Raw genomic sequence first — 14,582 nt, 5'->3', positions numbered from 1 at the left:
AATTTTTCAGACCAAATGTACTTTAGAATTTATTTTGAATCTTAGAACTTTTGTATCTCAAAGACCTAAAAATAATGATCCTTACTAATAAATCTTACTGTCCACAAATATAAATAGAAAACATCTACATATTGTGCTTCATATCTGCAAGTTGCATTTTTAGGAGAAAATATCTATTTGTTTTTCCTTATTATTCACTTTTCACATAGATAGTACTGTTTGGTGCATAATGGGAAAGCTTATTAAGCAAAATGTAGACAAATCAGGCACTGAGTATCCAGTAGCACTGAAATCTGGCTTTTGGTTCTCATTGATTATAGCAGGCGATTCACTAGCTCAGAAAACAGTAAGTTTATAAGCATCAGCTATGTAACTATTAAGAATTTTTTCTCTGTGTTTCAGCAGCCAATAACTGAAGGTGGTTGTAATAATAAGGAGAGGAGTAAATAGACTCAATTTTGTAAAGTGTTTAAGAAATATATATCTAATATGTGTCATGATGCTTCATAGGCAGTAAAATCATCCAGAGAAAGGGACTAATCTTCCAAATGCTAATGACAGCTTTGGAGATGATTGTATCAGCCATGAAAATAAGCATTGGCCCATGCACTACCGGGTTGCCAAAAATAAATCAGAGTGGGCTAATCATATTCAGTTGGTGCGACTAATGAGAGGAAGGCAGCAGGCCAAGTGAGATCTAGGCAGTGCGCCTAAAAGAAGTGTCATCTGTGCTCTTGCTTTCTACCCTGTCTTCTTTACCCTAGCTTTTCTTGGAATCTATGTTCAGAAAAAAATTCTGAGGGTACACTGCAGGCATGTAACCCCTGCTGAGAAGTGGAACAGGAAGGGACAGTTAAAAGTAATAGAAATTGATCTGATAAATGTAGGCAAGTCCAATGGTGATTTACTTGGTTCCTGTGAAAAATATGTAAAAGTTTTTTTAAGACTAAGTAATAGTCCTGCTTGACTCTGCAGGACAAATATTTTTGCTGAAATTTCCTTTACATAACAAATTTATTTAAGTGATTTCTCTGGTCCAGCATTCTCATGTTACGCTGGAGAGAACAGTGGTACAAATGTCACACAGCTAATTGATGTCAGGACAAGGTCTAGGAGTCACATGTCATCATGTTTCTTGGTACTTATCATTCCATAACAAGTGGGGCCAGCTAACTGAGGCAGCGAAAGGGGCCTGGGCACTTGGCTTTAACAAGAAGAGCAAGCCCAGGAGCTGTGACCTGTTCTAGAAGCAGTCTTGTGGGAGAGAAGCTACTGGAGACAGAGTGGGGAACACTAAAGAAGAGAATAATACAGGATGAGTCCCTGGGGTGTGGGACAAGGACGAGAACTGGCTAGAGATATGTACCAGACAGAATTGAAAGAAATCTGCCACCATCACTGACAAATATAGCACGATTATCTGTTAATCTCCTCATCTGGACCAGGCTATGTGATAACTTGTTTATATATGTTATTTCTTTTATTCCTCACAGCAATCCTCATAAACAAGTGTTCTTATCTTATCTCAATTTTACTGAGACAGGTTAAATAATTTGCATAAGAGCAAAGCAATAGACTTGAGATCAGAAGGCCTGTGTTTCTATTCTGCCTTTGGACCCTTTAACTCATGAGAACTAGGGGAAGTCCAAGGATCTCTTAACTTCACCTTCTTAATTTATAAAATAGGGCTAATTCCCAAAACTCATGGAATTTTTGTGAGGATTAAATGTCTTTCATAAAAATGCTCACCCTATGAACTCAATAAATACTAGTTGTATTTCAAAAGTTATTGTGTTTTAATTTAGTTTTGAGTCACTCAATGTCTTTTAAATTATAAACCTTTGTTTAACTAACTTCCAAACACTATGGAATTCTGTAATTATGTTCACTGGATGTTTTGTTCACAGAGCCTCAGAGAGCTATGCATTTGTTAATTCAGGAACACACAAGCCTGAGCTAAGTGGCAACCTGGTGCCAGGCATCATGCTAGGTGTGAGCAGAGGCACATGAGTAAGATGGGTATTTGAACTCTAGGAGCTCACTCTGTAGTGAGAGGCAAACTCAAATGCACAGGATCTGAAGTGTTATTAGTTATTAAATTTAAATAATAGTCTAGATGATACCTACTTCTCTGCCTGTCTGAAATTCTATCTGAGCTTGCACCTTCTTATGCGACACTGCTTCTTTCCCACTCTAAAGCAAATGAGGTTCCAACGAGCGTTGCTGATCGTACTACCCCACCATTGGGTCTGAGCAGGCACCTTGAAGCAGTCTAGGGGAATCGTGGCACCTGGTCCCCTTCCTGTGACACACGTGGGCCAAGCCAGGCCATCCAGAGTGCTTCCTCTGAAATTTTATAACTAGAATTAATGGGAAGGAGCTCTTGTTCCTTTCTGGCTTTAAGTATGCATCAGTGCAGAGCTGAAGTGTGTGTAATTCCTGCCCCATAAAGATAGTTGTTTGTGGTAGACTCCCTGATTTGATCTGAGGCCCTGGTCACAGTCACCCAAAGGCCCAGCCACTGCCCCGTTTGGTGACGCGAGTGAATAAATCCCAATATATTCCTTAATTTGTTTGATCTAGACTTCCAAGATTTGCATCCAAATATTCTGGCCAATGCAAGAGAACTGATCGGTGCCACGGACGTGTAGACAAGAAAGCCCTCAATTCTGCTTCTGCAGATGGGTGTGAGGGAAGGTTTCAGGGAGCAAGTGATGTTTGAAAGGTGCTCGTGAGTGCCCTGGAAACCCAGGTCATAAAAGTCCCTTGTTAAGAGGGAAGAGGGTCCACAGACCTCTAGAGTGTTTAGATCAATGGCGGATGCTCAGAGTAGAGTGTTGGTGGCCCAAGACCAAGATGCGCCTTGCTAAGGAGTTTGGATATTTTTTAGGCCAAAGTAACTCATGAACTGTTGCAATGCAGAAAAGTGATATGATTTGATGACAGCTTAGCAAGACTTATATAATTAGTAGTATGTAGAATAAGTGGCTGACTGGGTTGATGTAAGGCCAATAGATAGTAGGAAGGGTGTTGCAACAGCTCAGGCAGGTGAGATGCTGAGTTAGAGCCAGTGCTGCCTGCACCAAATCAGCCTGCATGACGTACATCAGAGTATGGTCAGTGCTCCAGCTGGCAACCCAATCAATGATCAGACTTACTAAAAATCTGCTGTGCTTAGGTTACCACCTAGGAAGGAATAGGCTGCTCAGTTCTTTTAAATAGTAATATTAATGACATCTGGTGCTTACAGAGCACTTGTGGCCCTGACTCTCTGCAGACAATATGTAATGCATCCACTAAACATCCTGTCAGGCTCTTAGGAAACCTCTTCCACCTGGGTATTCTTTCTTCTCAGTTCCTTCAGGAAGATCAAAGTCCCAGAGCTACACTTCCCAGGCTCCTTCTGACACTTGGCTAGAATTATTCACAGCTCTCAGAAATAGAGTGGAATCTGGCTGTTGATCTCAAAGGCCAGGGATGGCCTCTGTTTAATCTTCCATTATTTTTGCAGCCATCCCTCAGATATGTTTTAGGCAACAAGCATGTATCACAAACAGAGCAGAACACTGGGCATACCCTCTATTGGGGAATAAAGAGGAAGACAGAAGTTAAGAGCCTTTGCCCTTCCTAGAATTGTGCCTGACCAATAAAAATAGCACTGATGATAAAATAAGGATGATGATGATGACATAACAGATCATCCACTGACATCATACTTATTGTGTGCCAGAAACTTTCCTGAAGTTCATACAGAAGGTTTTTAAATGCTTGTTGAATTAGAATATTTACAACTGGCTATGTAATACTAGACTTTTTAATGCATATCCTAAATGTATCCTTTCAGGTACAGTATGTCAGTTCTCTACTCCTGTGAAATCTGGTACCTGAGCCCAGTTCATGCTCAGCCTTTCCTGTGTTAAATGATCAGATGCAGGCTGGAGTGCCATGGCCGGATCTTGGCTCACTGCAACCTCCACTCCCTGGGCCCAAGCCATCCTCCCACCTCAGCCTTCCAAGTAGCTGAGACCACAGGCATGCACCACCAAACCTGCTTTTTTTTTTGGTATTTTTTGTAGAGACAGGGTTTCACCATGTTGCTCAGGCTGGTCTCAAACTCCTGAACTCAAGCAGTATTCCCACCTCAGCCTCCCAACAGATACATTCTTTATGGTTTCAGAATAAAGAAGACTCATCTCTTTTGCCTGTTATTTGGTAAAGGGACTCCCAACTCCCAATTACTATCAGGCAGGTAATGTATATGTGAGAGGCAGCCAGGTGTAAGAGGATAAAAATGATGGATTAGCAAACTGGAGGATGCATACATTATTTAAGAACATCATTAAAAAGCACAATTACAACAAAATAAAGCCATGCAGCCAAAGAAAATATATGCTGGCCAAAGAAGAAAATACAGCCTAGCCTACAGGCTACCAGATTACAGCCCTTGAATTCCCTGCACTGCCATTTCCTTGACCATTGCTTATCTTCTTTTTTTTTTTTTTTCTGTTTCTAGATCATATTCTATTTTCTTGGCCCAACCAGAGTGTAGGTGATAGCTAAAATCTGTCACTAATTAAGTATTCATTTAAAATAAATACAAATGATATTATCTTATCAAGTTGCCATATATGTGTGCATGTGTAAAATGACAGTTCAATATATATATAATAATGTGGCAATTATTTCTTGACTTCTAAAATGAACTCAGGGTGGAAGCTCTGCACAGCTCCTAATTTTGGAAATTAAACAAAACACACTTGAGGAATGAATTCAACTGGCCAGTCTTAAGTGAAAAGAAACTGTTGTGCCAAAGAGATGTGCTAAGATTTTATGTGATATGTAGGGTAAGAATAATCATCACATATCAAATTTTATTTTAGAAAGTACTTTCAAATACATTTTCTCCTTTGATCCTCAGAACATTCCATCAAGTTATCTCAATTCACAGAAGAAGAAACTGATGTTCAAAGAATTAAATGGATTTCTCAAGGCTACCCTATTATATTGTGGAGGAGCATGCACTCAAGGCAATTCTTATAACTACAGATTTTGTGACTCTATTATACCACAGTCCCCAGACTGTAAGATCCTGGAGCCGAAATGATTTCCCAAATGCCACCTTTCACATCTGTACTTAATTGGTGGCAAACTCCCTCAGCACAAACTGTGACTGACTCATTCTTCTAGAATACGCTTGATAAATGCTCAAAAAGTGTAGCATCATGAAAAAATACCCCAGAAATTTGGAGACACAGAGACCTGGGTTCAAATCCCACTTAAGTGTCAGTCTCTTATTTTTATTCCTTGAACCTCAGTTATTTAAGGTAAATCATGGAATACTAAAAGGTTATTATGACAGTTTTTTGGGGGGTAGGGATAAATGAAATCATATATGTAAATTTTCCATCCCAGGACCCAATATTTAATAGTAGATACTCCAAAAAAATAACTAATGTTTCTACAAAATTTGTGATCTGTTTTCTCATTGATTTTCTTTGAGACATAAATTTTAGAAGCTGTATTTTTTTTTTTTTTTTTTTGGTCAGGACATTAATACCATGATTCTTATTTGTTTCAACAACTATTGTGACTTTCAGTCTATTTATTCAGAAATCAGTGTTACTTCTCTTTGTGGCATCGTGAACAAGAGCAGCCAGTATTTCTTTTTCTCATTTTGCCTGCAAATGACAGCCAGAGCTCACCTGTTTGACTGAAGGTTACCATGGGAACAGTTTTAGGGCCTACTGTGCTGAGAAGTTTAAAGATCTGGAAGCTGTGCTTGGCTGGTGACTGACTGGGTAGGGGGTTGGCCCACAACCCAGGAAGCCATAAAATACATTTGTTCTCAACAGTTCAATCAACAGGCAAATTCGAAAACGACGCAACATTCTCCTGGCATAATTTGTTATGAAAAACAGGGGTTCCTGACAGGTTCATTCTGCCTCTGAAACAAGTTTTATTTTGATAAAATGAAGTGCTCACAAATATTTTTTTGCCTGACTTTGTTATTTCCCATCCCTCTTTTTCATGCTCACCAGTATTTAGAATTTGAAAATGGTTTTACCCCAGCAAGTTGTGAAAATGTAGCTGTCCCACTTATTGAAAGATAACGTGAAAGATGGTGGTGCTAATCATTTATTTTGGAATGGATGAGTTCAGTCAAATTTCCCCACAGGCATGAAATGTCAATCCAACTGTGACATCAGTTAATTAAATCCTGATGGTAGCTAACAAGAGTGCAGCCTACTTATGAAGCTCACAGCCTATTTAGGTGGTACACTTGTGACCTTTGGTAAGCACTGCCCTTTAACTCCCCTTCTTGTTGGGTTGTTAATATCAGCAACAAGAAAATTGTCAGAGCTTTAAAGCAAATAGTTTAATGAGCCCTCTACCTTCACTAAGGTTTTCTGGGTCTTCTGAAAGACTGATCCTTATATATGCAGAATAAATTAAAGCCCAGAAGTTTAGGGAGATTAAGCTCAATACTTTTACACAGATGGTTGACTCCATGTATACCTTCAGATAGTTTTTAACAATTGAGTGCCTGCTGTATGCTTCATGCTGAGAATCTGATAGTTTAGGCAGAATCTGTCCTGGTGAATGGTGTTTTGAGTCTGTGGAGAAAAAGGAAATATATTCTTTTTTTTTTTTTTTTTTTGAGACGTAGTTTCGCTCTTGTTACCCAGGCTGGAGTGCAATGGCGTGATCTCGGCTCACCGCAACCTCCGTCTCCTGGGTTCAAGCAATTCTCCTGCCTCAGCCTCCCGAGTAGCTGGGACTACAGGCGTGCGCCACCATGCCCAGCTAATTTTTGTATTTTTAGTAGAGACGGGGTTTCACCATGTTGACCAGGATGGTCTCGATCTCTTGACCTTGTGATCCACCCGCCTCGGCCTCCCAAATTGCTGGGATTACAAGCGTGAGCCACCGCGCCCGGCCGAGAAAGGAAATATATTCTTTTAAATAATTAGATAATTGCAAGTGGAAAAAGCATTGTTAAGAAATACCTGATAATCAAGGAGCTCCTAGCAGGTGGCTCCAGAGAAAGTGCTAGTTAGGCAGAGACCTATGGGCTGGTAAGAGCTGACCTGATGATGAATTGGAGAAAGAACAGAACCTAAGCACAGTGAATGTAAAGATCTGGGTGCTGGAGAAAGCACAATGTGGATGAGAAACCAAAATAACATTAGAATGGCCGGTAGAGGAGGCATGACGGGAAACTTTGTAGACTCTTCTAAAAATGTTAGAGGCTTTATGCTGAAGGCAATGGGAAGCGACTTATGGATTATTTGGCAGGGGAGTGGGATGCTCTGATTTACATTCTGTAATAGAAGCAAAAGCTTTATGGTGTTACTTTCTGGCTCCGGAATTCCTACTGGGGGTGGAAACTTTTATTGGAAAAATACTTGATAAGTAACCACTTGGGATAGAAGGAAATACTGATGTTGTGAGTTGAGGAACCTAGGCAAACAAACAAAAACTAGATATCCAAACAGGGATTCAAATCACAAAATATTTGAATAAAGAATAAAGAAATATGGAATATAGAAAGTGTATAAGAGCCCCAAGATGGTATGATGCTGGGATGAAGAAGGGACAATCAGCCAATGTAAATATCCAGACCGTGAGGAAGGCAGAGGGCATTCAAGACTGGAAGTGCCTAATGCACCACTGGAATTCACATTCTGAATAGCAAATAGTTCTCCATCTCCCTGCATCCCAATGTTCACTAAAGTCTGCTTGCTTACAAATGCTTTGTATGAGTGGATCATCCATGGAACTTGTAGAAGGGGCTGAGTTTCACCTGGAGGTGTTAAGTCACAGAAGCAGTTTGTGGAAGTTGGCTCATGAAGGAAGAAGAATTTATAAGAATGAATGTTTACACCAAGTTAACAAAAACCCCAAGGGGATTTGGATTTCCATCAAAGTGGAATGAAACTTTAAGCCAATCTTAAGACTCACGGGGCAGGAAGGTCCTTCTGGTTAGAGTATGGCTAATTGGTTGGCGAGTATAGGTCACAGTGGGTGTGACTGCATTACTCCAGTAGAGAAATGATGGTCACTAGGACTAGGGTAGTATCATGTGGAATTTATAAGGCATATCCCTTAGCACAGAGTCACTTAAGAATGGATTAGTTGTAGGTTGGTTGCAGTGTTGATCTTATACACACAGACACACGCACACACACACACACACACACCTCACCACCATATAATGGGAAGACTGCAGGAGAGCAGGGAAGGAGGAAAGGTGATATATATCATTAGTTCAGTTTGATATATGCAAAGTATAAAATGCCTGTTGGCATCCAAGTGCCGATGCTAAGTAGGTGATGGGATATATGGATCCAAAATTGAGAAGAGATGTCTGGACCTAATATTTGGAAGTGACTGACTCAGAGATGAAGCTATGAGAATCAAGGAAATTGCATAGTGTGCTATGCACCTAGAGCTTACTTTTACTAAAAGCCTACTTTGTGTGAAGTTCTTTTTAGGCATTATTTCACTTAATCCCTTTAACAACTCCCTGAAGTAGATATTACTATTTGCACTATCAGGTGAGTAGTTGAGTCTCTGAAAGATTAAGTAATACATCTAGGGCCACACAACTTTAAGGTGGTGGATATGGGAGTTATCTTCACATTCCTTTGATTCCAAAGCCTGTGTATTAATATTGATGCTACACTCCTTGCATTTCAAGTTTGTGTCATGGATGATTCCTTATTTATTTTCAATCATGAGCTATGAATATCACTTTAAGATCAGTCATTTTTATTACATGGGCAGTTACAGGGCAATTGGCTGCAGTGGAAACAGTAGTGATTTAAAGGCAAATAAGAGCTGAAAATAAATGTTGGTTCTATCACATACAGATAAAATGTCTCTCAGCCTTAGTTTCTTCATCTATAAAATGGGAAAAGAACACCAACTTTACAAGGTTGTTGTGAGATTAAAATGAAAAAATGTAATTAAAGTGATTGCCATAGTTTAGATGTTACACATGATATGAGCTTAATGTTGATGGTTTAAAAAAGTGGACATTGGCCGGCCACAGTGGCGCATGCCTGTAATAACAGCATTTTGTGAGGCTGAGTTGGGTGGATCACGACCTCAGGAGTTCAAGACCAGCCTAGCTAGCATGGTGAAACCCCGTCTCTGATAAAATACAAAAATTAGCCAGGTGTGGTGGTCGGCGCCTGTAATTCCAGCCATTTGGGAGGCTGAGGCAGAGAATTGCTTGAATCTGGGAGGGTGGAGGTTGAAGTGAGCCGAGATGGCGCCACTGCACACTCCAGTCTAGGCGACAGAGTGAGACTCTGTCTCAAAAAAATAAATAAATCAGCCAACAAACATGAAAAAATGCTCATCATCATTGGTCATTATGGAAAGGCAAATCAAAACCACATTGAGATACCATCTCACACCAGTTAGAATGGCGATCATTAAAAAATCTGGAGATAACAGATGCTGGAGAGGATGTGGAGAAATAGGAACACTTTTACACTGTTGGTAGGAGTGTAAATTAGTTCAACCCTTGTGGAAGACAGTGTGGCGATTCCTCAAGGACCTAGAAATAGAAATTCCATTTGACCCAGCAATCCCATTACTGGGTATATACCCAAAGGATTATAAATCATTCTATTATAAAGACACACGGACACATATGTTCATTGCAGCACTGTTTACAATAGGAAAGACCTGGAACCAACCCAAATGCCCATCAATGATAGACTGGACCAAAAAAATGTGGTACATATATACCATGGAATACTATGCAGCCATAAAAAACGACGAGTTAGTGTCCTTTGTAGAGACATGGATGAATCTAGAAACCATCATTCTCAGCAAACTGACACAAGAACAGAAAACCAAGCACTGCATGTTTTCACTCATAGGCGGGTGATGAACAATGAAAACACTTGGGCACAGGGAAGCGAACATCATTCACAGGGCGAGGTGTGGGGGTGGAGGGGAGGGGAGAGGAGGGACAGCAAGGGGGGGCGGGGAGGATGGGAGGGATAACACCAGGAGAAATGTCTGATGTAGGCAATGGGAGGAAGGTGGGGGGCGCGGGGATGGAGACAGCAAACCACCATGGCATGTATGTACCTATACAATAATCCTGCAGGATGCAGGATGTGCACATGTACCCCAGAGCCCAAATACAAAACAAAAAACAAAAAAAACCATGAAAAAAATAGATAAATAAATGGAAATTATAATGTATATTGCTAGGAAAGTTCCTGTTAAAGGCATGGCAAAACTTTCTGAATAACATAAGAAACCCAACAGGCAAAAAACAAATTTAAATTTTCCCTTGCATAGGACCCCTCAACATCATGCTAAAAATCTAAAATAACAATCATACAATTTTTCTATGTGCATTTTTTTTCAGAAACAGTGATAATTCAGATTTGTTGTTACTTGAACTAGTGACAAACATAATTGTATCAGAATGATTACTCCTTGTGCTATTAAAATAATCTCTGACATATTCTCAATCTTTTCTATTTTTATCTTCTTCAAAATATTAGATTATGAAGCATAACAGGATTTTAATGGAACAGGATCTTATTATGAGGAGTAATGAACAAAAATATATTGATAAAAAATCTGCTTGTTAGATTGCTGTGCACAGGCAAATCATATAGCCTGAGACTTAGTTTTCTCATCTGAAAAATGGGGTTAATACTTCTTTCAATGATATTTTTGTGATGATCAAATTGGATAATATTTATAAACCGCTTAACATATCTGGGTACATTCTAAGTATCCAAGCAATAGGCAGCTCTGATCATGTGAATATTCAGCATTTTAAAACTTGGGGGTGGGGGGAAAACATGGGATTTCTTATTCATTACCAAATAAAAAGTAAATTACTTAGCACCCAAAACCTTCCACAATTTGCCACCAATTTACCATCCATCTTATCTGCCACTACTTCTCTGTCACAACCTCCATGAACCCCAGTCTCCATATGCCCCAGCTGCTTCCCTGCCTGTGTCCTATTTATGCATTCCTTCTTGTTGAAATATCCTGTGTCTGCTTCAAATATCTGACAGTATATCTCTATTCAAGTACCAATTTCTTTGAGAAGCCTTTAAGACACCCCAGAAAGAATCAGTTTCTTTTTTCCTGTAAACACACAACTTGCTGTCTAAATCTTAGGACACATCCCTCTGTACCTGGAATCATACAACTCTATTAATTGGTGGATTGCTCTTAGAGTAAGACATAGAAGTAATTTTAAATGTCTCTTCTCCTTTGCCAAAATCCTTCTGTCCTCAAGTTAGGTATTTATAACATCTTCTTAAACCAATATATAAAGAAGAAATATGTTCAGATTATTCATATAAAACAGAATAAAGCTAGAACATTTTGCACATTCATCTTCATTTCACAATGTTAACTTCAAATTGTCAACATTTCCAACTTTCCAACGCATGAGTAATATGTTCAGCCAGCACCGATGCTATTTTGAATTATAAGAAGGCTGGAACAACAATATGGTATTTATGGTTTATAAATGAAGCTCAAAAATATCTTTGTCTTTGGAAACAGCTGTAAAAAGACTGTATTCAATTTACTGCACCAAGTGAAAGGATTCCATTCTTTGGAAGGATGGGCATTTATGTCAATCATGCTGTGCTATTTGGTGTTAAGGAAATATTATTACTTTTACTTGACATACTGAACTTGTTAATTGACATGTCATTATTAAATATTTTTCTATTGCTTGCTACCGTATGTATTTCAAAAAGTGAAAAAAAGAAATTTAGCATCATTGAAATAAGTTTAAAAAGTGATTTTCATTATTAGAAAATTTTCACAGTACAAATTCTAATGACAATGTTGAAAATTTTCATAGAATTCTTTATAGAAATATTTTAGTCTATTTTCACAAATTTGCTTTGATTTCAAAGCCTCTATTCATAAAGATGGCTGTTCTTGGTGGTCTGAAACAAATATATCATGCTAATTTACAATAATCTACACAGGTTGCATTAAACAAAATATCTCATTTACAAAGGCTTTATTCAATTTATAATAAAGAGTAAATGAAGTTGGTCGGGCATGGTGGCTCATACCTGTAATCCCAGCACTTTGAGAGGCCCAGGCGGGCAGATCACTTGTGGTCAGGTCAGGACAACCTGGCCAACATGGTGAAAGCTCATCTCTACTACAAATACAAAAAAAAAAAAAAAAAAATTAGCCGAGTGTGGTGGCAAGTGCCTGTAATCTCAGCTACTCAGGAGGGGAGGCTGAGGCAAGAGAATCCCTTGAACCCTGGAGGTGGAGTTGCAGTGAACTGAGATTGCACCACTGCACTTCAGCCTGGAGTCTTAAAATAATAATAATAATAATAATAATAATAATTTTTAAAAGTCATAGCATGCAGCACTTTCACCAGTGGCTGTGTGTTGGATCCACATGTTTTGAAGAAAACAATGTTTATGTGCTTGAAGTTCTGAAACATGCCTTTCTTGTCTTGCATACCCTAAAAGGTAATACTTATAGTCAATGTTAATTTTCCATTTGTTAACTACTTTATTTCTATTTCCTCCTCCCTGCATAAGATTCCCTTTCTCTCTTCTGCTGTGCCTCTTTTTTCCCGCTTCTTCCTCTCTTTGCGCTGTTTCTTATCATCTCCTTTGTGCTATATTTGGTTAGTTTTGTCTATAAAATTTCCGGGAGATTTTAGCTATCCAAATCCAGGGACTGAGACTTCACCTATTATCTATCACAGGATACAGAACAGTACTTTACTGTTCGGAATTTGAGAAATCTTTGTAAAATTAAATGTATCTATCCATCCATCTACCCAGCCTACATTTTTTGAGACTTTAACCACAAATTCTCTGGTTTGCTGTACAGGCTACCCTTCCTACTTCAGAGTATTTATTATTGTTATAGTTCAGTTTCTGGGTTATTAAGGTAAAACCATATTATTGTATTATAAAAATAAAAGACTATCTGGACAAACAGAGATAGTAGCGAGAGAGTCACGAAGGTAAAAAGGGAGGAGGGGGAATCAGATGGAAAGAATATAAACAAAGAATAGGTAGGAGACAATGCAGAAAACTTGGAATAAGAGTAATAGTGAATGATACAATAGTGACAGAATAAGACTGATATTTTACATCTTTGCTGGTCATAACTCCTACCTATATAATTATTTAATACTTGACAAAGAAAGAAACTAATATAAATATCTCAGTCGTTTCCTTATCTACTATAAATCTTCCTTTTTTTCCTTCTTCTGTGACTATGTTATAATTTGTTTCTGATTTGCAGAGAATGCATTCTTAAAAAATCATAGATAAAACATTAATAAATCATATGTTGCTATGGGAACTAATAGAGCTTTAATCTTCTTCCCTTCCAGACAGTGGCTGTTCATTCATTGGGCTAAGATGGTGCCATGGAGATTCAAATATTGGATTGGAGATTGGACTTTAGGGTCTATTGATTCATAAATTTGAAGAGTTATGAATTAACAAAAGCTGAACCTTTGAGTAATTTCTAAGAATATTAAGAGATGCATGCCAGATTTCCTTTTAGGTCGTAAGTATCCAGGATTTGTTTTCTTTAAAATGACAATGATCTCTCAAGCCTTTCCCACTAAGTTAAACTTCGAGAAAACAAATCACAGATCATTTGCAGAATGATTTAATAATATTTTATGATAATTCAATGCATTATTTTGCAAATATATTGATACATAATTTATAACAAATATAATAAATAATATATAGCATATAACAATGATTCTTTGTTTCACTGGAATAAGAAATGCTATTAACCTGATACATTTGTTTAATTTATTAATGCATCTACTTTTTAAAGTATTCCATTTAACTTCAAAGTGAGAAAGAGATTTTGGCTATCAGGCAATTACAATTAAACCCATACTGACTGCTATAATTAAAGAGAGAAAAGAATAATAACAACTGTAATAGCTAGCATATATTAAATGCATAATATATGCCAGGAATTTTTCCATGTGTCTTGAATGAATTATGCTTACTCCTTAAGGCAATATTTAGAGCTCATTATTATTTAATCAACAATGGAAGTAGGAGACAAGAATTCATATAGGCAATTCAAGCAATTATTTTTGGTGCTTACTTGGTGTTACCTACAAGGGCATAATTGTGAGCATGTAAAACTGGTCTCATTCTTCACAGAGATAAGTTACAAATAAACACTAATAGTAAGAAGCAACAAATATGACCAAAAGCACAGAGCACTATGGCAGCAAGAGTATCTTACTAGTGACAGTGAAGATGACGCTCAAAAGATGAGCAAGGGGAGGTGCGGTGGCTTACGCCTGTAATCCCAGCACTCTGGGAGGCCAAGGCAGGTGGATCACTTGAGGTCAGGAGTTCAAGACTTGCTTGGCTAATGTGGTGAAACCCGGCCTCTACTAAAAAATACAAAACTAGCCAGGCATGGTGCATGCCTATAATTCCAGCTACTTGGGAGGCTGAGGCAGAACCACTTGAAACCAGCAGGCGGAGGTTGCAGTGAGCTGAGATTACACCATTGCACTCCAGACTGAGCAACAAGGGTGAAACTCC

General features: G+C 38.4%; 1 protein-coding gene across 2 annotated transcripts in view; it reads right to left on the bottom strand.

The window, feature by feature from the left end:
- The window catches only part of PTPRO (protein tyrosine phosphatase receptor type O), a 276,527-nt gene that overhangs the window by 126,851 nt on the left and 135,094 nt on the right, over positions 1-14,582 (bottom strand). The gene's annotated exons all lie outside the window — the stretch shown is intronic.

The sequence above is a fragment of the Cebus imitator genome, unplaced genomic scaffold, assembly GCF_001604975.1.
Source record: "Cebus imitator isolate Cc_AM_T3 unplaced genomic scaffold, Cebus_imitator-1.0 Scaffold2, whole genome shotgun sequence".
Classification (NCBI taxonomy): domain Eukaryota; kingdom Metazoa; phylum Chordata; class Mammalia; order Primates; family Cebidae; genus Cebus; species Cebus imitator.
The sequence above is the reverse complement of the archived record's forward strand: the minus strand, read 5'-3'. Positions and strand labels throughout refer to the sequence as shown.